This window comes from Anser cygnoides, chromosome 7, assembly GCF_040182565.1.
Source record: "Anser cygnoides isolate HZ-2024a breed goose chromosome 7, Taihu_goose_T2T_genome, whole genome shotgun sequence".
NCBI classification, from domain to species: Eukaryota; Metazoa; Chordata; class Aves; order Anseriformes; family Anatidae; genus Anser; species Anser cygnoides.
The window spans coordinates 10,909,016-10,933,700 of record NC_089879.1 but is presented as its reverse complement, the minus strand read 5'-3'; the positions used below and the strand labels follow the sequence as shown (position 1 = coordinate 10,933,700).

At 46.8% G+C, this 24,685-nt stretch overlaps 2 long non-coding RNA genes across 5 annotated transcripts; both read left to right on the top strand.

The window, feature by feature from the left end:
• Positions 1–184: 184 nt before the first annotated feature.
• Positions 185–3,765, top strand: LOC125182399 (uncharacterized). The gene is made up of 3 exons (XR_007162045.2): positions 185–546; positions 797–935; positions 1,555–3,765. It is a non-coding gene; the product is annotated as an uncharacterized lncRNA (long non-coding RNA).
• A 1,767-nt stretch (positions 3,766–5,532) lies between these two features.
• On the top strand, positions 5,533–23,770 carry LOC106031875 (uncharacterized). Of its 4 annotated transcripts, XR_010832815.1 has the most exons (9): positions 5,533–7,248; positions 7,587–8,062; positions 10,407–10,557; positions 11,549–11,724; positions 14,851–14,890; positions 15,118–15,236; positions 16,085–16,352; positions 17,692–17,844; positions 18,679–23,770. It is a non-coding gene; the product is annotated as an uncharacterized lncRNA (long non-coding RNA). The 4 variants fall into 4 exon arrangements; XR_010832813.1 differs by having other exon boundaries at positions 5,533–8,062; XR_010832814.1 differs by having other exon boundaries at positions 5,533–10,157.
• The last annotated feature ends 915 nt before the right edge of the window (positions 23,771–24,685 follow it).

Sequence of the window (24,685 nt, the reverse complement as noted above, 5' to 3'; positions counted from 1 at the left end):
ACTGGTCGTACCTCTTCTGTCAACTCTGCACTAACAGAAAACTGCTTTTCAATATAACTGAAGAGTCCGTGGATGTAACTACAGAAAGAGCCTTGGCAAAACATCACACACTTTTTCAAAATGTTTCTTATCAAGGTGTAAATTTTTCTTCATCATTGCCGTTAACTCCTGCCATAACCAGGTGGGCACACATGCACCTAAGTGCCTCTTGCTGCGACACTGGCACCCTTCCTGTAGGCCAAAAAGCCTCACAGCGACCCAAATTTGCATCACTTTTCTCAGGTGCGTGCATTGCACTTATCTCATCATCCCTCCCACATCTCTCCCCTCAGCCCTCCAGGGACGTGTGGCTTCTGCAGGCCTCCTGCTCTCGACCTGCTGGGGCTCGGGCTGTGAGGTGAGGACGTGGCCTTCCCGCGGGAGCCTCCGAGTCCTGCCCGCAGGAACGGAAAGCTCTCACTTGATCCCCGGCTGGAGGAAGAGTCTTAGCAAGCCGGCTGAATGTGCAGCTGGAAGAGGTTAAAAATTAACCCCGCAGTGATGTGGGTGGGTAATTGACTTTCTGTTGTTTTCCTAAGTGGTGCTGGTGTCACTCAAAGCGACCTGAAGCGGGGCAAGGTGGGAGGAGGTGGGTGGAATGGGGTGGGGATGGACAGGAACTGGAAATATTTGTGCTTTGAGATAAAGCAAAGAAAAAAGCCTTTGAAGACTGATTTTTGTTAAGGGGGGATGCTCAGTGCATGCTTCTCTCTATAGCTCTGTTGGGAGGGATTTATATATGTCTTTCTCCATTAAGCTGCAGATACATTTACCAACTTCATCTTGAGTCCCAAAAACATCAAGCCTTTCCTTCACCACTCATTTGCTGATCTTCCTCAGAGGACACCGACGTGCAGAGCGAACTCATTTGAACATCCCTGCCGTTCAGGGACCAGGTGACTCTCTTCTTTATTTCAAAGACGCCTAACTAAGTGAGGCACTATCAAAACTGTCAGAGATTTAATGCAAAAATCAATTTCCCCCCCCCCAGACTTCATTTTCACTGCACAGTTAACCTGGCCCATCCTCAAGCACAGACCTGCCCATGTTTCTGTGACCTTGTTGATGCAGTGTTTCTGGCCACGGAGCCACATTTTTCTTGTGCTCAGAGGCTGTAGGATTCTATTTGGCTCCCGCAGGGAAACTAGGAGAGGTGCACTGGAGAACCAACAAAACTCGTGATTTTTTTGTTATTTAATTTTCTTGTCTGCAATCACAGTGCAAAACAGGTGGGCTCCAGTCCTACCTGCCCTCAGCAGCCAGCTAGGTAAGCTGGCCTGGCCTGGGAGCACACCTTGGCCAGGTCAGACATTTCTCCTCTGTGTATAACAAGAGCCACTGAGTTTGGTTTGAGTCAGAATGTTAGTTAACTGTGCAGTGGAGAAATATCCCCAGAGCAACTCCTGTGGATGTTTCCGTGAGCCTTCAGTTGTGGAAAAACAGGGCAATCAGACCTGAATTTCTAGTGTTAAAATTGGAGGGGAAAGGTATTGCTTATTTTTTTTTTTTTTTTAGTTCAACAGAAAGAAGTCACCTTTGAAGGTCACCTTTTAAGAATTCCTTGGCTGTTCTGGCCATGCGGTATGTGAGAAACAATACTGTTTTCTGTGAAAACAGTTCTGCAGAAAGAGAACACCTTGTTTTCACAGAAAAATAAAATAATAAAATAAAAATACAAGTCCCTGTGCTGAAAGGTCTGATTATGCTGGACCAAACACAAAATATATTACAGTGGTATTAATTGCCTACACTGTTTATGTAGTCACACATTACACCTGCTATTTCCCCTAGGAGTCTAACAATAGTAGTGTTTTCCATCCCAAACTGGATATGATGCTGAAATACCACACAGAAAAGGAATTTACGAGGAACAGGCCTGAGCTGTGTTAAACCAATGATTTAACATGACTTAAAAAGAAAAAAAGCCACCCAGGAAAGCCGGATGATGAAATTTGCCACCTTTCAATTAAAAAGTCATCCTTTCCTGTTGTTCTGTGACCACTGGGCTTTCCAAGCTCACCAGTCTGTGCTGGGATGAGTGACTCACGAACTTGATAGGAAAATGCACCTGTTTTTAGCCAGAGGTTAAAGCAGCTCTCCAGTTTCCAGAGTAAACAAAGGATTTATTTCTGTCCTTAACAGTTACCCTGCGAAGCCCAGGAACACAGGAAGGTTGGCAGGAGCAATTAGGTTTGAGCCAAGTTTGCTGAAGGCAGTAGAAGGTCTACGAAGTCTTGTGGTAAGACGCTCGTAGATGTACATGGGATTTAGACCATACCTTTTACTAGAGGGAAAATGGGAAAGAAAAGTTGGTGCAGTGACTGAGCTGGCTGCTGGGGACTCCCAAGTGCTGGAAGCTGTGTGGGACTTGTGTTCTCCTCTCTGGCCCTGAGATCCCTGTTTATGCACTTGGCCGAAGTGCAGCTGTTGGCCACAGAGATGCGGTGGGTATGGAGGCATTTGAGACTGTGAGACTGGTCTGAGACCGCGGTAATGGCAACCTTGCAAGTGGCTAAAATATTTGGAAAGTAGAGTGTTGGATGTATTGGTATCATGGAAGCTGAAAAGTTCGATAAGCTGGGAGTCACTTATTAATCCCAATGTGAGAAATGGGATGGTTTTGATCTCCACTGTGGAGTGCTGAAAAGTGCAAACACGACATCAGCTTATTTCAGGTCAGCATTCAAGATGGTGTAAAAGCAAGATGAGTTTTAGCCTTTATTTAACTGGATTTAATTACATGCCTGAGCTTCAAAGTGCCTAAAGCCTAATGGTAAGTGACCTAAGGTCTGATTTAAAAAACAACAACAGCCTAAACCTTAAGCTTGTTTGTTAGACCATATGGCATGAGTGGATCATGTGATATTTCAGGTAGGATGTAAGGAATAAAGTACCCAGTGCATCCAAAGCATTTGCCAAGATTTCCATCTTCCCTAAGAAGAATCTGGACACTGACCTTGCCTGACCTCCATTTGTGGCTCGGGAGCTTGGCTGGGACAGATAGGAGAGGTTTTCCAACCACATCTCCCTGAGAAGTCTCTAGTGCCCTTAGACTATGCTGACGCTTTTAGAAGAAGAGGAATTTTCAATCAAGTGTAAGAGCCATGTGATTAGGAAATCCCAAATAACCGAATTTAGGGAAAAGAGGTAATCTTCAAGGGCTCATTAAATTTTGTTTTAATTAGTGTTAGCATGTCAGATATTGTGAAAGTAATCTATTTGTATTGCTGGCTATGCTTGGTTTCAGAGAACCCTATTCTTGGGTCTGGATAAAGTTAAAAGTCTCCCTTTCTGCTTCGTACAGCATGACATAGTTCCAGATAAAGTTTTGGAGAGCAACCGTTAAAAAATAGAAATGGTCATAAAAAAAACTGCTTGTGGAACTAAGACCTGACGATACATGGTTAAATGTAATTGCTTGTGGGAGATGGTTATGGGAACATTGAAAGTTTTTAAATTACTTAATTATTGAATAAGCAGAAATGTTGAGAAAGGAGGACACAACTCCAGTGTGCCCCTACGTTAATGACTGCAGCATGGCTCTGTCCATCGCAGGAAGTCTGTGCCATATTGATTCACTGCCTGATCTAGCTCAGATGAAAAAGGTTGGTGTAACAAATCACCAGCTGGAATGTTTTGAATTTACAGTGCCTGTCTGGTGATTGGCATCCACGCTGAGCAGCCACCCCAGGTGCTCTCACTTTGAAGATGATCAGCTCCAGACCCTCTCTTTCATCTTGGTCACATATCCAATTGAAGGGACCTTGACGTAACAGTGTCTGTTTCACATTTAAAAGAGAACTGCTTAAAAGCTGTTTAAATAATTTGTATGTGCACCTAAGAATGTCAGGGCTTTGGCCATATCAGTTAATTCTTGAAGCAACCTCGTGAGGTGGTCGTTATCTTAATTTATATAGGGGTTCAGTGAGGCACGAAGAGTAAATGTTTTGCTTTGTGTCAGTTTTGTATCAGGTAAAGAATACCAGCCCTTACCAACCTCCATGAATCATTCCAGTGGGCTGACGAACATCCAGCTGCTTTGTCTCTGAACCATACAACTCATAAATGTCTTATTCTCATCCTCGACACGTTGCACCTCGTGCCCGCTGAGTGCTACCAGGCACAGTGTGGTGAGGAAACCTGACGGGTTGCGCTGGTTCTGTGGTCGCTGAGGGGAGATTTGTTGGCTCCTGCATGCAGCTCTGCACCCAGGTATGTTTATGGCATAGTCCTGGAGTTCCTCCAGCACATGCCCATTTTCTGGCAAAGAGGAGACCCAGAAACACGTTTATTACTGTCCAAGGTCTCAGCCCCAATCACAGCTCCTTCAGAACCTCATGTTGTTGCTGCATGTTGAGCTGAGCTTCCAGCTGCTGGCTTTTCACTCCACATCCCCCGGTCCTGGAGGTCCCTCATCATACTTCTCCTCAGGAAAGCCAGAGGCTGGTAACACCGAGGTGGGGGCTCTGGCTGGGGAGCCTGGCTGTGCCTCCCGGGACCCCAGGCTGTGGGCAGCATTCCCCCTACTCTCAGTGACTCTTTGAGGCTGCCAGAGCCGACCCACCGTGGGATCAGGCAAAGACCAGTGCCAACGCAAGGAAGGGGGCAGGGGACCCTTACTAAAGAGGAGGAAATCACACTTTTATTTGATGCCTCAGCCTGCTCTAGCTAGAGGAGTAGTGAAACTCTACCTTAAAACCATTCCTCCTTAAAGAGTAAACCAGTGTGGAAGTTCCTCCAGGAACACCAACACGAGGAATTCATTTTGATTTTCTGCTATGGCCTTATCTTACTCGTTTTACATATGGATCATCCATGCATGCCACCATGTCTCCAGCAGGCCTCCTGCTTTTGCTGTGCTTGAAAAATTCTCATCATTCAGTTTTATGCCCTTAGCAAGTTGTTTCTCATTTGCTTGTACTTCATTATAGTTTCATATCCACTTTGTCAGACTGCATGTTCTTTTCCATCTTCCTTAACCCTCCATTTTTCTTTTTACACCTCAGCAGTGTTACAGGCTTTAATCGCACTAGCTTACTTTTTCTTTCCCTTTGCGTATTTTTATTTGATGCCGGGCCTGCTGTACAGCATCTTTAAACAACATTATATCATCTTCAGGTGCTCTACTGTTTTTAGCTTCTCACTTCAATGAATTTCCTCATTTTATGTGGTTCCCCTTCTTAAAGGTAAACATTGTGTTTGACATATTTTTGACAAGAAGAGGTGATTCTTCCTTAGCTACGTCTTACAACAGATTCTGCCTGCCAGATGGGATGAACTGGAGTATAATTTATCCTCTTCCTGCAGATTCTCTAATTGCTCAAAAATGAGACATTTAAGTTGCCTGAAAATGAGTTGCTCTGTCATACCTGGTGAATCACATACAGATACAGCAGTACGAAGGGGCTTGCTTAAGGGGCTCACTTAATTGGGGCTTCATTTATAGAGACTTGTCTTCTCTGTTTCCCACTTCAACTCCGTTGCACTGTCTTACCTTTTTTTCTTAACACAGAGATGTAAAAGCTTCAACCAAACTGAGTGTTCTTCTATATTTCTTCCTTCCCCCCAGTCTTTAGTTTAAAACACTCCTCCAACTCTAACTCCATAGCTCCCAGCTCCTTTCTATCTTGTTTACATAGATCTCTTTTTTTTCTGTGTAGGCTCCATTTGTCCAAACAGCTTTCCCCGTTTCTAATGAACACTGCGACGTCTGTAGCAATATCCCTGCAAGCTTCAAACATTTGTTTTGCATACATAGAACTATTTAATATCACTTGCCATTCAACTCCAGGCCTTGAAGCGCTCTCCCTCCCCTGCCCACTTGTGCTCTTCCCTTTTGCCACAGTTGATAGCACAATCCGTCACGCTGGAAAGCTACACCCCACCGATACTAGGAAATGCTCCCTGCTGCCTTGTAAGTCTCTGGTGCCACCGGTAGCAGCAGAGGAGGAGGCATCCCAAGCAGATGGGCTCCCAGGCAAGTGAAATGAAACCGGGTAGGTCACACACGCTGCTGACCACGGCCAAGTTCACTCGTGGTGAAGTCGTGCCCACTGAAAGACAGCTGGGAAAGTCGCCATTTGCTGTTCTGGTGGGAATTTCAGCTGCTTGGAGATTTCAGCCACATGCTGCAGTCTGACAGTTCCTGGGTCTATCCCCCCTTTCCTTCCCATCCCTGCATGGTGTGGGTGCAGATACTCCCCGCCCTGTGAACAGCAAAGGACAGGGCACCGCATCGCTTTACTGCATTGTTAGAGTGCGCCTCTCACACTCAGCGTGCGAGATGGGGCTTTACATATACAGCAGCTTTGTATTTACACTGTTTGCCTCTTCACTTAAACAGTTTCCTATCGTAATGCGTAGGAACTGATCAAAACCGGGGTACGTGCACCTCCTGTCCCAGCGAACGAGACGAGCGCAGGCTCGGGAAGGGGATGTGACACACGCAGCGTGTGCTTGCCGCGGTGCTGGGCTCCCTCTGATCCATCACCGCAGCTCTGTGCGTCAGACGTCGCTCCAGAGCAGCACGGCTCTTTCCCAGGAGATAAGTGAGGGTTTTTTGCCTACACAACAGCTCTCCTGAGCTTTCCCATGCTGGAAGGGAGGGAGGGAGGGAGGAGATCCAGCTTCCTCCCTGTCCGAGCGCCAGCCCCGTGGGCCTGCCGTGGCACTGCTGGGAACATCCGAGGGCATTATGCAATTGTGCAGAGGCGGTTTTTTCATGCAGCCTGGCGAGGCAGCGTCTGATAATGGCTCTGCCTTTGTTTGTATCACACAATCGGGCTCATGATCTTCCCTCCAGTACAGGCAGCCCACGGTGTTATGCCCTGTACTTCTGCGATGACAGGCACAGGGCTGCGCACAGGACAGGGAGCCCGCAGTGCTTTAATCGGTGAATCACCTACTAGCTAGTTAGGCACAAATCATTAATGGCCTAAAAGGGCTGGAATAAGTTAGGTTGGCTCCATTTCTGTGGAAGTGCAAATTGTGTCTTTTTTTCGGGAGGCATGGGAAACCCTTTCTAAGTTTAAAAACAAACTTACCAACTTTGACTTCTGAGTAATGACACTGATTTCATTTTCCAAAGGTCACAGGGGAATTTTCTTCTGCCATCTCTAAAGGGCATGACAAATGTTCCTCTAACAAAGTAACGAATTGTTCAACACAATGCACTTAGCAATTACCGTGCCATAAAGGTATTTACAGCAGGTATGGTAAGATAAACCAGTTTGTTTCCTATTGTTTTTCAAAGGAGGAAAAAAAAAAAAGAAAAAAAAAGAAAGTCTGTAACCATTTTGTGGTGAGTTTGAGGGATAAATATAATTTGATGTCTTCATTGAATGCTTTCATGGGTCTTAAAAGATATTTATAGCCTATCCCTTTTAAAGATCAGCAAACATTCATTTCTGTATTGTGTACCTATTTAAACTTTTTCCAAAACCTGACCTTAAGGTATTCTAGCATTGCAAGGCTGATTAAAGTTGTCCATAATACATTGATTCAAAACCTTTTGTGAATATTCATTCACGTGTGGTCTTTATTTACAGGATCCTGAGCTAATTTGCCCAGTGTCATTCTGCCTTCTGCATGATTCTCTTTCACGTTTTGGGCATGGATTAGCTTCTAGTACAGTAGGCAAAGGAGTCAACCGTGCAAGAAATTAGAAGCAAAGACGCTGCAGCATGTTACTAAATGCAGATTCAGCACAAAGATTACCAACATAAACCGAGATCAGTTTGGCAAGAGGAAAACCACCCCTGCACCAGCAGCAGCAATGTGTTCACTGGCCTGTGGGTTACAAGTGCAGTGTCACAGCAAACCTGGTTAGACAAGCGCTCGCCTGGCTCCCTGACCTCTTCTACTTGGCAGGCTTTTCTGTGCATTTTTGACTGAGAGACCAATATGGGAGTGAACAATGGAAACTAAACTGCCCCTCCAGCCTTCAAACTGCTCCCAGAACATCCTGGTACAGGTGCGCTGGCCAGGCAAGGTGAAGGAGAGGTCTCCTCGCTCCAGCATGCGGGTAAGTACAGGCCAGGATGATCAGGCCGGTGTTTTTCACCAGCATGAAATAAAAATGAGGAGAACAGGGAGACGTGGCCTCCTTCGATGTAAAGGCTGTCTGTGGCTACGCAACAGGGAAGTGAGAGTACCTACTTTTGCTGTAGAAGAGAAGGCAGTATAAGAGCTCCCTGGTTGAGTATCCCAGGAGAGCACCAATTTTCTTGGGGCTGTGGGCTCAGATATAGTCTCAGGCCAGAGACAGCATGTCCACATAGGATCTCCAACTTCTGTCTGAAAGTCTGGGTGAAGCGCTCCTGGCATGCCTGTGCAGGCAAATCCTCCCTCTCTGAACTTTCTATGGCTTCACAGGCTTCCAGTAAGAGGGCAAGTCTTGTAGGTAAAGCATCAAGAAGTAGATGCAAAAGAGAGAGGGTCTGTGGCTCTGCCACCAAGGTCTTGTGCAACCTTGTGCAAATCATTTATCATATCTGTGCCTACATTTCCAATCTGCAATATAAAAATAGCAGTACTTCTTCCCAGCCATGCACTGTAGTCCTAAAATATCTTTCATGGAAAACCTACCAGTTACTGGGTTAATAGACAGCCTCACCCCATAGGGGACTTTTTTCTCCTACCTCTGTTTCCTCATGTTGTGCACGGGCTTTGCAATGACTGTCACGTGGGGTAAACTGTGGTATCTTTGTGTTAAGTACATTTGTGTCCAGCCTCAAAGCGTTATTTCATTCCTTGAGGTGGGTGCTGCTGTCAGGCAAATTAAATGTCCCAGTCCCCTGGTAATTATCATTAGGTAAGATGTAAGGAGGGCGGAGGAGGCGGCAACTGCAAGTGGATCCCACAGGGGAGGTCTGTGAACCAAGCTTATGTCAGCTTTAGGGCAGGGATGGGTGAGTAACTAGAGTAAAACTAACAAAATAAAACGGTAAGATCAATAACTGTTTGCCCCAAATTTAAACCAAAACCTTTTATTTTCATCACAAGTCCAAACTTACCTTTCAAATCAGAGGGCTACAAGACCTGGGGAAGTTTTGCACGCCCCTGCAGAACAAACCACAGATCTGGACTGAGGTAAAGCGTTATTTGGGACTCAAGTCCAGCTGCCACCTGTGACTGTTTGCTCTATCCGTACTTCCCCAAAGTCTGGGAAAAGTTTTTAGATTTTTCGGTTTACTACAGGCTTGATGTTCTCTGTATGGTACATGCATTACTGCTTTTCTGTTCAGAAGACTTCTTTGCAAATTTACTGGCCGAGGAAGGAAGGCAGCCTTGGTCACAGCAGTTCTGACAGGAGAGCATCAGGAAGTCCAGGTTGGTGCAGGCTAAGGAATGGCAAGCAAATAGCCGGTGAGTGTTATACCAAAGAAATCAAGCAAGTGGAAAGATATGACCTGGCTGGCAGCTAGTGGGAGACTGGCGAGGCACACGCATCCCAAAGAAAACCCTGTTCCTCTGGGGGCCCAGGCCCAAGCTTGTTGATGTGAGAACTTGACACTGGTGGGATAAGCTGGATTTGAAGTTTACTTAAAGTGAATTTGATAAACTGGAGTCATGGAAAAGAGCTGCTTGGGAGTTGTGGGGAGCAAATCTTTCCTAGTAGGCTCCAGCAGCAGGGGTGCAAGGAAAGGGAAGGGCACTGGTGAGGGCTCTGGGAATTGTGCTGGTTTTGCTTTTCCTCGCTTCCACCATCTTCTGTTCTCTCTGTCTCTGTTGTTCACCCACATAATTACATAAGATATCACCAGCTAAAACTGCATCTGCCTACTTAATAGATGGCTCATTATCAAGGGAGGGAAACAGAAAGGGCAAAAGCTTTTGTGTGCCAACAGCCCTGCTATAATGCACTGCTGTTACAGGAGAAGGAAAGGGCGTAAACCATTTGTCCTAATTTATAGCCAGATGTGCTAAAAGAGTCAAGGTGTAATGAAGGTCAGTATGGCTGGGAATGGGGTGGAGGCGGTGCAAGGTTACTGTCTTGACATAAAAGCAGTTTATTCTCCAATGAAGTCTCTCTCTCATTCAGCAGAACAGAGCGAGACAGTTCTTCTGGTATTTAAAAGTACTCCCACGGCTTTGATCTCTTCCTCCTTTCTGGAAATGTAAGCTTACAAAGAGGGTCTGGCCCTGTCTGGGATGATGCACTGGGCCATGTGGTGCTGGCCTTGCAAGGCGACATAGACAAGCCTGCTGTTCTCCATACTACATCATTCTGGAAAATTCCCCTAATATTCTGGTTGCTGCAGCATTGCCAACACACTGCTGCAATGCCCAGGTACCCTGCCTGCTGAGAAATGCCCTGAGATCGCTCCTTTTCATGACAATTTCTGTTTGCTCTTGGCCACACACAGGATATCTAGCTACAAACAAAAATTAAAAAGCAAATGAGAGAGAACAAGGTCTCCTACCACAAATCCACCTCCAAGGACCCTGAGATGTGAGCGTACACAACCGTGCTTGCTTGAAAGCCAGCCTTTAGCCCTGCATATCCTTTAATGTCAGGTATGTGCCACTCCAATCAGTATATTGTAGCAACCTACTGTAGACAAGTTTTTCTTTATTGATGTTTAAAATAAACAGTTTTTTTTTTTTTTTTTTTTCTGAACTCAGGACAGATCTGTATTAGTGCCAGATATCTGGCCTGGTTTCGGTAGAGCTGGTGGCAGATGTGTACTGACTTAACCATGCGGTGGTGGGTTTCATGACACTGCCTATGCTGTGGGCTTCCCCAGCCATAAAAATCCATCAAGTTTTGCAGCTGTAGTTTCATTTCATCTCACTGTCTGAGTAACCTCCTTCTTACTTGATTTTCTTTATTTCCTCTACGCTTCACGCGTAGAAAGTCTAAGCTTCCAAGTTGCGTTTTGAGAAAGTTTTAAAATGAACTTCTCCATTATGTGCGATGACTCTGGGTTTTGGTAATAAAATGTGCCAGGGGCGGGGGGAGAGGGAAAGAGAAGGCTTCTCAGCAGGGGGTGAGTGCTGATGACTGTAATGAAGTCACAGTGTAATATTCTGCTCTGCTGACTTGTGCCTCCTTTAATTACTTTCTGAATCCCAAGAAGCCGAGCCATGCTTTGCCTGTTCATTACGTCCCCTGGGTTTGCTCTCCCCGACAAATAGGTGCTCTCCCTGCAGTCTCTGGAGGCTCTTTGTTGCTGCGCTGGTACATCAGATGTGTTTGCTCTGCACGCTGATGTTTATGTTTTCCGCACTGCTTGTGTTTTCCAATTCCTTGGAGCAGCGAGGATGCTGCTGAATTGTCAGAATCACCATAAGATGCTGACTTGAGGTTACTGTCAATGGCCTCATTACGTTAACAAGGGATATTTTAAGAAATACAAAAGATGTGGCATTTACTTTCTCGGGAGAGGGAGGGGGGAGAGAGAGAATCAATGTGTGCGAATGAATGGACTTCCCCTGCAGTTTTTTCTTACATCCCCCACTGCTCAGTTAGAAGTGACTGACCAGCTCTCTCCCCACTGTTTGCTAGCTGGAGCAACACTGGCATCTGATTTGTGTGCTTGGCTCACCCGTGCATGCAAGGCAATGCGGTCCTTCCTCCTGAGGAGCTCCTCATCTCCATCCTGGGGTGTCTGAGTACCCAACATGGGCACAGCCTTCACACTCAGCAATGAGACACCAGCTTCGCATCATCTTCAGGCAGAGGTATGCCAAGGCTGCTCTAGTGCTCTTCCCTCCTTGGAGCCAACAATAGCATTGGTGAGGCTGGAAAGTGAGGTGGTTTGGGAAACTGGGCTGGCAAAGAAGTAATGTTATGAGGAAAAAAATAATTAATTTCCTATGTGCTTCGTTTCTGGAGAGACAGAGCAATGCCAACAGGAAGGGCATGTGGCCAGGGCTAAGGAGAAGATGGAACCCTGGTCTTCTCTGCTCAGATGGGCGCTCTCCCTCGAGGGAGAATATCAAAGGGGAGGATATAGCCTGCAAACCTTCTATCTTAAATGAAAAGGAGACCTTTGCACAACCTACACCTCTGAATCAAAGGGAGCAACTCCATTCCCTTCCTCCCTGTTGTCAGGCTGTTGGGAAGTAGTTGGCACAGCACTTATCAAAGGAAATGTGGTCCTTTCCTTGAGCTTGTCTACTCAGTGTTATTATGTAAACAGAGATCGATAAGGTGACACAAACCCTATCCTATTAACAGCTTTCAGCAGCAAATTAAGTACCCTTAAGTTTAGCATATTATCATTTCATGCATTTTACAATTAAACTCTTAGATAATATGAATTACTTCCAAGGTGAGTGTTAACAATTGTCTCCTTATAATGGAGTTTGGAACCAGTCCAGCATGGCTTTACATCACTAGAAGAAATCACAGACAATTTCACAATTGGATAGAAAAGCTTTATTTAACAGGCCTCATGTTTCTTCTCTTAAATTTTCCATGAGACAAAAATAACTCCCTAGAAAAGAGCATATTCAGCACTGATAGTGAACTTGACAAAGAACTATCTACAACTGGGGTTTTTATTTCATTTCTGTTGCTTCAAATATAAATATTTTAGGCACCCTGTTGGTCTTCTGAAGCCCTGTTTTCTAACAGAAAACAGTGTAAATGCTGGATGGAGGGCCCAGATTCCGGTGCCTATTTCTGACAGCTCTTTTCTGGACACTCAGTTTTTGGAGGCACTGCAAAGCAAAACGGAGCATGCTGCAAGGAACAAGGTTCAGAGTTGGGCAGGATTTCTCCAAAGGAGGTGCCGCTGCCTGAGAAAGAGCCTGTGACTGCTGCTCAGGCAAAGCTCTGACGTTAACCTAAGAAGCGAGCGGGCTCTGCTCTGCTGCCACCCACACACCTCAAGCGTAGCTTGACCAGAACAGCTGCTTGGTTCTGTGGTTGCGCCTGGCCTTACAATGTAAGGAACTGGAAGCATTACCTTTAGAGGCTAATTTCCCCCAATGGGACAATCACCCATTTTCTTTCTCAAGGCAGCGTGCAGGGAAGTTGATTACTGCTCGTTGTAACACTGCTCACTGTGATGGGGGATGGAGCCCAAGCAATAAAAAGCCCATGGCTATGCCCTCTAAAAACAACAACAAAAAGCCAAAATTTCAAGATGGGTGTTTTTTGATGGGTGGCGTGTTTCTGAATTCTGAGTCTTCCTGCTGCCTACCTACATTTTTCAGTCCTGTGAACTCGAAGCCTATGCTTTTACTCTTGCTATTAGCTCATGAGGATCTTAGATATTGCTCTGACTCCCAAGAAGATGAGTTTTCTGGAAAACACCTTATTATCACAAGATATGAGGGTGATACAAGATCTGTGGCAGAAGCCTTGTTTGAGTTACTGGATTGTAATGCAAAAAACACAGCAGTTAGGTGGGAAGTGTGCAACTCCCTCACAATCCTTTCCCATTTGGTGACGAGCTCTCATTTGCTCCCTAGTTACAAGATCACGAAGCAGTTGTCTTCTCCTTTCTGAAATATCAGCAAACCCTCCTCCACAAAACTGAAAATGTTTTGAATAATAAAATGAAGGGTGAGATTTTTCAGGCTTGGCTGAAAACGACTAGACCCCACTACGATGAAAAGGGATGGGATCTCCACATTGTCAGGGTAACGCTGCTTGCGATAGCATAGCTGGGACCTTTCAGCCTGTCATGTGCCAAGAAGTGACAGTGGCAGAGGACCTCTGCTGTGAATGCTGGCCGTGCAGCTGGATTTGTTTCAGAGAGCTCTTGAGCTGGTCTTCTGTGGGTGTCTGACTGTGTCTTGTTCAGATGCAAGCCAGTCACCTGAGTTAACATCTCTGCTTGAGAAGCAGCTGCAAGATTGATCTATAACAGGACTTAAAAGGCATTGGCAGTATTGTTTTACTGCAGATTTGATTACACACAGAGTACTCACATCGCACCGGCTTCCCGTTCCAGGAGGTGTTTATCTCCTGGGTGAGGACTGGCACAGTGCTGTACCACGAAGTCTGGTATAGCTGAGTAAGTGGTTTAGTGTAATCCTCCTAAGAAAGATTGCTGTCCTGAAGGGATTCCTGGGAAGGGTCTCTGCTTGTACCAGGCTTTTAGAAGACTTTCAGTAAGGTTCCTGAGGGGCTTTCTGGAGTTTGTGCAGCTTTTCTGTGATGCAGTTCCTTTCCAAGAGTTCCTCTCCTCTCTGGGTTGTGGTTGGGTCAGCAAGGTCTGTCACAGAGCTTGAAAATAATTGGTATCACTATATGAAATAAAACCCATTTTGTCATCAGATGATCAGGCTATGTCTCTGGCAAGTAGGCCACTGCACCATCCAGGCACCTGGAATAAAGAGCAAACAGGAGCTCCTCAGAGTCACAGTGTTTGAGTCCTATATCCTCTCCTCTTATTTTGTTATTGGCCACACAGTGAAATTCTGGGTCAGGTAAGAAATGTGGTCCCAGTTCACAGATTTCAAGTGCAGGAAAGACCTTTGCAGTAAAATTACTAAGTGCAGTTTTCCAGTAGGAAAAGAAAGAAAGCACTCTCTGCTTTAGAGTGATATTGCTCAACTAAGGTCATACATGATAATAAAAATAGAAGGTTGTATGCAACAACAAAGTAGAAATGGTGGTAGCTGCAACATGAGTCTTGATGGTGAGGGAGATTTTAAGCAGTCCAGATATAAAACATATCCTTGGGGCCCTGGCAAGGATGCAAACTTCTCTCCCACACAACCTCCGCCACTCTTGAAAAGCCAAGTTCTGGAATTTTAAAAGGCAAAAATATTACAGCAACAGCAACAACAAACATGCAAATCAGATGTTAAATGACTACTAATGATTTTATCAATGTGTTGTGTAAACAGGAGGAAGAGGACAGAGAAAGGAGCACTCAACATTCTTCAGGTTGATTTTTTAATTATTCAACAATTATCGATGAGGTTAAAGCAAGATAACGTCAGGGTTTTGCAGGGGCGTTTCAATTTTATAACAGAAAAAGCATTGTGGTGTTTGGGGGAGGTGGGCACGTGGACTCTTGCAGTACAAAAGAAGCCAACATAAGAATCAAATTTCAAGACCCTGCGGGAAGTTAGGGTTTTTGTCTAGACAGCTAATTACAGCTTTTCTTGCAGGACCCAAACACCCAGGAGCACCTACAGCAGATTGCAGCGTGCACTGGTGGGCATCCCAGAGCGGTACCCACGGGGTGGTCGCATGCCCAGGCCATCCCACTAATGGTGCTCCAACACAGGTACACACCACGTGCTCTGCTGGGGCGAGCAGAAATGTGGCAACCATGTGAACGTATTGCAGGGGCTGTGTATTTTTGGCTTTCCAGCTCAGAAATAACCCAGAGGGAAAATCAGACAACTGGGAGACATAATTGCTCTGGCCACCCAGCTGGGCCACGCGTTATTTGTAGGCGATGGAGCTGCCACAGGAAAATCAGGGCAGCTGGTGCTTCCCCTGTGCAAAATGGCCAGGGCACAAATCCCAGCTCCGTGTGTGCAAAACTCCTCTTGCTGATGGAGCAAGCTGCAAAAAGCACCGAGCCTTGTCAGTTATTGCACTGACGTGTCATGAACTTTATCCTTTACATTTCTAAAAACCTCTTTATTTTACTGCTGCACTGAGAACTGTGAAAAATGCAGGTCCCCTTTCCTCACAGCATTGCAAGTCTCTCTGTGGATCATCCTGGCCATTTTTTCAACTCTGCTCCCAAGCATTAAGATTTCCAAGCCTTTTCCCCATTAACCTCACTCTGTGGCAGTTTTAAAAAATAAAAAAGCTACGTTTTTTTTTTCAGAGTGACTTGCTGCCTACCTTTTACAATTGTTTCTGAGCTGTGGTCTTCACAACTGGTCGATGGAGCCTAATTAAATTGTTTAGCTGACAGACCCATTGGCTTCGTGCAGAGATATGCTGACCCCATGGAAAATTTGAAGGTTGGCAAAGGTCACTAGAGAATCACTGACTTACCAGGCATGCCACATGCAGCACCTAAATGCACATATTTGAGCACAAATTTAAGTTTTTTTTTTTTTTTTTTTTTTTAATAGAAATCACCTAGCTTTGCTATATTGTCTGTGCTTTTTCTAGGTCTGGCTGTTTTTCCTTCTGTTGTTAAGAGTGAAGCACATCTCATTTGCTGCAGAAAACAAAAGCTCGGCTGGGATCATTACAGCTCGTGCTGCATCCAGGCCACTGTTCGACCCCGTTTCCTTTGGGAGATGAAGCTGGTGTGAGAGGGTCCCCTGGCCCCGAGCCCTGCTCCCCTTCCTGCCCATCTGCTGCTGAGTGCTGTGGTGGCCTCTGCTGTGACCCCCGTCAGTGCAATCACTGGAAGGATTTTTGGGAGGTTACAAAGGTTGGTTTAACGCAGGTACACACAGCTTCCCAGAAATAAATAAATAATAAAAAAGACCAAAAAAACAATAACAAATAAACCCACCTAGCAAGTTAAGAGAGATCGTTATCTGCTAGATGAGTGAGCTGAAGGGAGTCTTACAAGCCCCAAAGCCAACGCAAGGGAGGCAATGGACACTTCATCCTGGAGCCGGGGATGCAGACAGGGATGAGCAAGACCAGGGGGAGGAAGAGCCTTTCCCGCTATCGGCTGCAGCAGGCTGTGGGATCGGCTCCACCATGACGTGTCGTTTCATTTTCTGTGTGCCGTTGGGGTTGAAAATAGCCCTGCTAAAAAAAAAAAACAGGTTGTGGCTTGGGTTTGGCTAGGTTTTGTGTGCGCAAAGCCTGAGCAGCTCCAGAGCCTGGCCCCACCACTGCTTACGCTGGCTGCAGCAGAGGAAGCAATTTGGGGATGGGGGAAGAAGCAGGGGAAGGAACTGGCAAGGGGGACACTGCCGGGGTGAGCGAGGGGGATTCCTCGAACCCCGTGTTGGAAAGTCGTGACATCAGCCACGCTGCGCAGCCTGGCTCTCGCTTTCTGTTCCTGCCGCGGCGAGCGAGGGGGATTCCTTGAACTCCGTGTTGGTAAGTCGTGACATCAGCCGTGCTGTGCAGCCTGGCTCTCGCTTTCTGTTCGTGCCGCGGCAATGTGCCACCTACTGTACCCTGCTCTCACCAAAGCCACGGGACCTGAGGCTTGTGGTGCGCTCTCTGCTCCTGCCGTGCTCCTGGTGCTGTGGGCTGCGCGCTCGGGAGGCCCCACACGTCCGCCTGATGGCCTGCCCTGACGTGGCCGTGACAAAGGCAGCGGAGGCGCGGAGGCGAGCAGGGCTGACAAACGCGGCAGGCAGCTTCCTCTGAAAGCGGAGGCCATCGCCTCCTCCGCCCATGACAAGTGTGGTGGCCCTCACTCGCACGGAGGGGCCTGGCCTTTGGCACTGGTGGCAGGTCCTCCCTTGGCCCACCAGGCTGAGACTTTCTGGAGGCTGCGCTTTAGCCAAGCTCAAGCTATGAGGCTTGAGAGGAAACACTGGTGAAATATCAAAGCTCATACCTTACAGGAGGTCGGACTAAGTGACCTGAAGTTCACAGGCCCTCCCTCTAAGGTGGGAGCAATCTTGGCTTTCATTTCACTGCTGGTTGCCGTAATGAGCAGGCCCCAAAACGTTTCTGTCGCAGCCATCATGGCAATCCAGGCTTTTACGCCACTGAGCTTTGAAGAGGGTTATCCCTCCTTGTAATGTGGTTTATTTTGATTTTAACAGTCATTTTAACCACCGATTTGCGATTCTTGATAGTGCTACCAGTCCCCGGTCCTTTATGCATCACCGCAGAACCTGAACAGTGGATAACCTGTCGTGGTTGGCTTTGCCTCATGCCTGCGAGATGTGGAGTCCTTTCTCCCCTGTTTGATACTTAGGAGACGAAGGCACAGACAGATCTTTTCAGAAGTAAGTTGTGCGTTAGCTAGATGCATGGAGCTAAATCTCTGCTTGACCACAGACGCACTTTGTCACACCACTTACATGCCTTCGCTGTTTTTTTTTGTTTGTTCGTTTGTTTTAAATATGGCCTTAAGTCCCTACATATGGTTTAAAGTACCAGCCTGTCACTGGAGTTAATCTAAGGAATATCAGATCCCATATAGTTTTTAGCGGTACGTGGACAATTTGGACAAAGTATCAGATTTTTTTTGTGTGTGTTCTTACATAAAAAAACAAAGCAACAAACAACAATAAAAAGAACCCACTGAGGCCAGAAACCAAGCTTGCTCAGGAGATTTGCGGCCCAAGCAGGAAAGAGGACTCAGGTGTCCTGAGCTCTTAGCATTTAACCTTTTATTTAAACTTTCATCGCCTGCCCCCTCAAGCTGTCTGCAGTGCAGACCGTTCTTCTTCTCTCCTCCTAACTGTAAACTTCTAGGAGGTCCTTATACGCTTGGCAGGAAAGTCACATCACTTTGAGTATGTAGACAAAACGCCAGGACCAGGACTGAGCACGCGGGGCTGAAAAGAGAAATCCTATCTGGGCAGTGGAGCCCGAGCTCGATGTTGGTTATGATTTCTTCCTGCCAGCTGGTCCGAGTAATTACATAACGTGGCAAGCCAAGTCCTGCTTTGTGTAATATGTACATTTGTTTACAACCATCTTTTAAGGCAAAGACGATATACGCTGCGTGTCCTCCTTTAACTGTACTTCTTTTAAGAGTGCAATCAACTAACTATTAATTAGCTAGCTGGCATAACAGTATTAAAGGAGGCTGTGCCTGTTTTCTTTCTCCCCAGACCACGCGTCCTGCCCCGAGACCTGCCTAGCTCCGGTGTCAGGAGGTGATGGGGCAGATGCCCTCTGCTGCGCCTGACCTTTCCAAGGCATGAGTCACTGCCGAAGTGCTCCCGGGGCGTCTGACACTTGCCACAGAAGGTGTACGGTCAGTGCCTCGGAGCATCTCCTGTTCCTGGTGGTGCCTGTGCTGTTTTTCCCATGATGATTGGGAAATGCGTGTGGGATAGCTTCCATACAGGGGACCAGCTTGTGCATTGCTGTGGGTACTTATCACCGTCGACAGGGAAAGCTGACACGGTATCCCTGCTCTCTTCTGGGATGACATGAGGTTTCAGTGTAAGGTACAAAGGAATGAGGTCAACCACAGGCACTGTCAGCTCTGCTTCCTCGCAAGCAGACATCCTAAGTTATGAAGACAAAACCCCAGGGAAGCAAGGACTCCACCAGAGAGAGGGAACAGGTGGAGGAAACATGAAATATATCCCAGCAAATCCATTATGGACAAGTATTAGCACTTCATCTGCAACGCATGACATCGTATCACTGTTCCAGCTGCTGAATCTTTGAACCGTCTTGTGAAACTTGTTCAAAACCCCAGAGGAGGATTTAGGTCCTGAAGCTCTCCAACCTGTTTCAGCAGGGGGTTGTGGGCAGTTCACAATTATTGGCAGGACGAGGCTGATGATCTAATGCCTGTGCTAGCAGGAAGGAGGCAGGCTGAGGCTGTTGTTTAGGACTCTTTTTAGGAAGTATTAGTAAAGAAGAGCCTGTTTGTCTTTTTGCCTGTAAAATACAAAGCAAGGATGCAAATCAATGCACACACACACCTGTGGGTGAGTGACTTAATGGGTTGTTGTTGCATTATCCATGGCACCTGCTTGTGTAGCTGTGACACCCAGATGTGCCTTGGGGATTTCACTTGCTGCAAAGACACATCTTGTGCTGTGTGGCATCCTTGAAAATCCCTGTGCTAGGCAGAGCAAATGCAAAAGTAATGAAGAGACGGGGGCTGAAATGAAGAGGCTGATGGGAAGTGGAAAGGAAAGGAAGGGAAGGGAAGGAAAGGAAAAAGGTTTTGGATGCCATTCAGGATAAGATGGCTGTTTAGAGATAGCATGGGAGTATTTCAGAGGAGGAAGAGCAGGGCTGGTGGGAGACCAGTGATGCTGTGAGAGGAAACCAGTGCCATTTGTGAGCTTAGGGAAGGAAGCGTAAGGAGTGTAAGGATCTCGACCCCATTGCTTTCTCCCCGTGGAAGAGAATTCGCCTTCCTTATTGGTGCAACATCCTCCTTCCTGCTCAGTCCCTGGACTTTAGGAAGTGCCTCTGTGATGGAGTGGTCTTGCCAGGGAGATTTATTGAGGGTCTCATCTGATACATGCAAAGCAAGACTGGCATATCCTAAAGGTAAGCAGCTGCTGGCCGCCTTGGGGTTGGATGTGTCTGGTGACCTCAGACACTTCATGGTGAAATGAAATGGGAGTTCAAAGAGCTGCTGCAGAGAGAAGAACCATGGGTGTCCTGTTCTGGGAGGGAAGGGTCGAGGTAAGTCCACGAGCACTGAGCACAAATATTTAGCGGTGTGGTGTGATGCTGTGTGTGCCACCTGTTGAGTCCCAACACCACAGAGGGTTGCCAGAGTCTAGTGCCACAAGAGCACAAGCATGGGAACTAAGTCAGTTCCTTCATGCTAGTGCAAGCAGAAGCCTGGTTCTTCTGGGTCTAGATGGTCCAGATGGTGATCCAGCCCTGCAGAGCAGCAGAGAGAGCAGCTAAGTCAATCGCAGCTTCAACAAGCATACTCTGCCTCCGCATAGCAATATTGAAAGAAAACATTTAATTTAAGAAAATTTCCACCATCTAAATAAAAGCTGCTCTGGGCTAGTTTAATTTGTGTTGTAGCTGTGTGTTTATTTATCGTGTGACTTGATGCTACAGCACACACTACACAAGGGTATTGCCACAGCAACAGCAGTAGCACATGCCACATTTTCTGCCTTTTGAAATGCAAAGCCTTGTCTCGAAGAAGCTCCAACACGCCCTGGCTGATGGAACTGCATCCTTTTGCACGATGGTTTAAAAATAACACGTGCACACAGAGCGGGCTCAGCAACAAGACATGCTTTGCCCTGGTTCTGCAGCTTCCTGAGAGCACAGACGGATGTTTTGAGGCCATGTCCGGGACATGCCAGGGAAAGGAGCTATGGAAGGGGTAGCAGAGCTGGGGCTGATCACAGGAGGTGGATGGAGAAATGACTAACAGCAGACAGCTTTTGTAGGAGGCAGCTCCAGTATCAATTTGTTATTACACATACGATTGCTGCAGGTTTCTGTGTCATTGTTCTGGTGCTGAGTGATTGTATCTCCACTCACTACAAAAAGAGATGGCAAGAAGTTATGCTGATTTGAAACCTGACTCAATGTTTTTAAAGTCAGAAGAAACAAAAGATGGTTGCCTGCATCTGGATCACCTATTGCCTGGCTTATGACAGACAGGGCTCTTTTCTTCTGGGGGATGCTTGGGGCCGTCTGTGATTCCAGACATTGGTGACTTCGTCCATCTCCTTCATTTTCTATTGTAGAAAATTGGTAGATTTTTTTTAGAGCTTGACCTTCATGAGCTTCTGTATCAGAGACCTCATTTGTAGTCATCACAGACAAACATTCTCAATATTCAGTGGGATATGTGGTTACACAGACCTTGCTGTGCCCAGCCTTACCAAAACTGGTTTGGGAAGCACTGGTCTATAGTGTATCCCCTCCTGCTTTGTGGGCCTGGTGCAAGGCAAGGTCAGCCACGGTCTCTCCTTGGCTTCCTTGGGACGTCTCCTCCAGAGTTTACCAGATCTGAGAGCACAGAAGGAGGAGAAGCATTTCTCCTGGCCCAGCTGCTCACTCCCTTCTATATTTAAGCCCAATTCTTTTGTAAGATTGCCAATAGGAGGCTGGTCGGTGCCATCCTGGCTTGTAACACAACCAAAGAAGCTGCTGTCGTCTTGGGCCCGAACCACTCCTGGAGCCATCTCCCTCCTCACGGCTGAGATACACCAGGTGGCTCTTGGGTTGGTGAAGGTTTTGGTTGGCTTACCTGTTGGTTTAGAGCCGAACTGGCAAAGGCAGAGACTGCTCAGAGCAGCTTCTGTACGAAGAGGCGTAGGAAAGTCGGACCAGCTGGGAAGGGGCGCCAGGACCTGTCACACCAGAGGGGTGTGTGACACAGCTCTGTCACTTCTGGGTGGCACAAGAATGGCAAAGAGGGAGCAGTTGTTATATTAAGGAGAATCGGATGAAAATATCAGGTAGCATTTTTCAGACCAAGCAATAGAAGATGCTTTTCTCCACACAACTTGTCTTGCACACAGTGCCGAATGAAAAATCCACTGAGAGCTATTAAACGCAGAGGCACTATCTTTGGGTCAGGAAGTGTCTGGTATTTCTGGGGAAGTGTCACTACAGGCTTTCCTGGGGTTTATATCTTCCTTAGGCATCTGTCAGTGGCTGCTGTCAGAGACAGGATGCCTGGCTATGGCCCTGGGTACATTTTTAAGTAAGGCCGGACAGATTGGCTGCCCTTGGAACAGCCTGTCCCTGACACAGGTACAACACCCTGCTTCAGAAACCACCGTCTCCCCCCAGCTCACTTGCAGTTCCCTGCCTGGGAGGAAGGTTTCCACGCAGAATTTTGCCCAGTGCTGGTGAGGAAGCCCCAGCCCTCGCAGAAATCTGCACGCCCTTGGAACGGGATGGTTGTTCCTGGGGAAAATCTCACAGGGCTACAGGGTGGGCTGTTTCTATGTGACCTGGTCCTGGTCCAGCTAGCCTGGCCCATAATGTGTGAATGGAGCACTGTTGTGCTAATGTGACATTTTCCCTATGTTAACACTGGTCTGGTATCCTCAGACAACATTAAAAAAAAAAAAAAAAAAAAAAAAAAAAAAGGCCCCGTCCAGGACAGCATCTGGCAATTTGCTAGATCTTCTAGCAAAACTTGTAGGTTGCTCAAAGTGGCAACTTATCACTTGCATCATCAGTGCTAGATGTAACCAACACAGTTTGGATTTCAAAATGAGACTGGTGGAGGAATTCAGAGAACTCCAAATGGGTCAGGTTAGCTGTCCTCCAAATTTTCTGGCCTCACACTTGCCTTACACTATGGAAAAGAGTACAGGAACGGGAGCAGGTGCCTAAGAAAGCAACATGCTGGGTTTTAATGGTTCAGTGTATCTAATGTGTCCAAGACGTACAGTGTGGTTCTCAGCTGCTGGTGTCCATGGCTGGCTCTCCAGAAGTGCTGCCAGGTCAGGCTCCAGCCTTTCACCACCACCCTTCAGAGCCTGCACAAAAAAATAACCAAACGCTTTGGGAATGTCTGGGGTGAAGCCTCATTCAGGATGGGAAATTACATTTCTACTCTATCACGTAGGTATCAGAGGTGAGTCAGCTTTGCAGAAGCCATAAAAATGTAAGCAGTATTTTTTTTTATTATTATTACAGAGGAATACTTTTCCCCAGGGAGCAAAATCAGTGCCCTTGTTTTAAGGAGAATCCTTCTGCTGATATTTTGTTTTGACTTCTGCTCCAGGCTCTCAAACTTGCTGCTCAGGACTCTTGCTTTACTCCACGACTACTTTATTTCTGGAGCAGCAATAGGACAACAACTAATTTCATAGGTAATCTAGGAATGATTTCCCTTTTGCAAGAAGACAAGTTGCAAACAGGAAAGACTCAATAACTTGGGAAACGTATGCCCCTTAGTATATATCCAAACTCTCCTGGGCCATCATGGTGTTGGATTTGAAGGGGACAGTTCGGTGCACACAAACACAAACTGAGCACCACTAACACATCCCACAGCTCAGTCATTTCCCCTGGACTTCTCTGGCTGCTGTTCTTCACAGGGTCTCAAGTCTGAATTTACACCCTGCCTTGCCTCACCGATCCCCTGCATTTTGGCACTCCTGAAATGTGGCTTTTGAAGATGAAGCAAGCTGCTCCACTGCCAACAACAGCTTCCATTATTGCCCGAGGAGCAGCAGCACCAACAAACCTCCACTGATTTTAGACCAGCACCTACACAAGGTCCTGCATACGTTACTCTGCCGCTCGCGAAGCTGCAGTGGTTCCAACATAGCAGAGGAAGTTGAAGACAGGTGACATGATAGCCTGTGAACCAAAGCCAGATTCTGCTGTGTGTGGCATCTGCTGCCACACTTAACTGGCAGCAAAGCCGCATCCCAACTCATTTGTATCTGATTTCTTGGCAAGGTGGAAAAGGTAAATTTTGCTTCTTTACAGTGATGAGTTTTTTTTTTTCCACTTTTTTATTTTTATTTTTTTTCTAATTTGACAAGGGGAAAATAAGCTCTACAGAATCAGTGGAGAACCTGCTTTAAATGTCAACGCATCTACAAACTGAACACCTGAGTGCTCTCTTCTCCCCAGCTTCTGCAAGGGACTGGGAAGTGAGCAGAGTTAAGGGAAATGAGCAGAGTTAAGGTGAGCCTGGTCCATCGCAGAAGCCACAGCCCTGTCCCGTCTCAGCCCAGCTGCGCAGCTATGGAGGGCAGAGAGCAGCAGGTCTCCTTCCCCTTCCTCCCATAAGTCAAACACTTTCTGAATGTGCCACTGCAACAGGAAGCAGGGCTTTGTCTTTGCAAATGCCATCATGCTAAATGATCCCTCCTGAGTGCTCCGGGATGGAAACACAGGGGTGGCTGGAGCCACAGCCATGCGCAGCCTGGTGAGACCTCGGCAAACTCCCCGTGATTATTTACAGAGGAAATGAGAGGCTCCTTCAGGCCTCTCTGCAGAAGATGAACTCAATTAAAGCCGTTTAATATATGCCTGGTGCTGTGTCTAATGCTGCTTTGAGAGAGCCCTTCTCTGCCGTGAAAATGGAAATGAGCATTTGCTCTCAGCCTGGCAGGGCAGTGCCTGCGTGGTGTCACCTTCTTCCAACACCGAGAGTGCCGGTACAGGACCAGAGTTCTCATTCTCTCCTTTCTA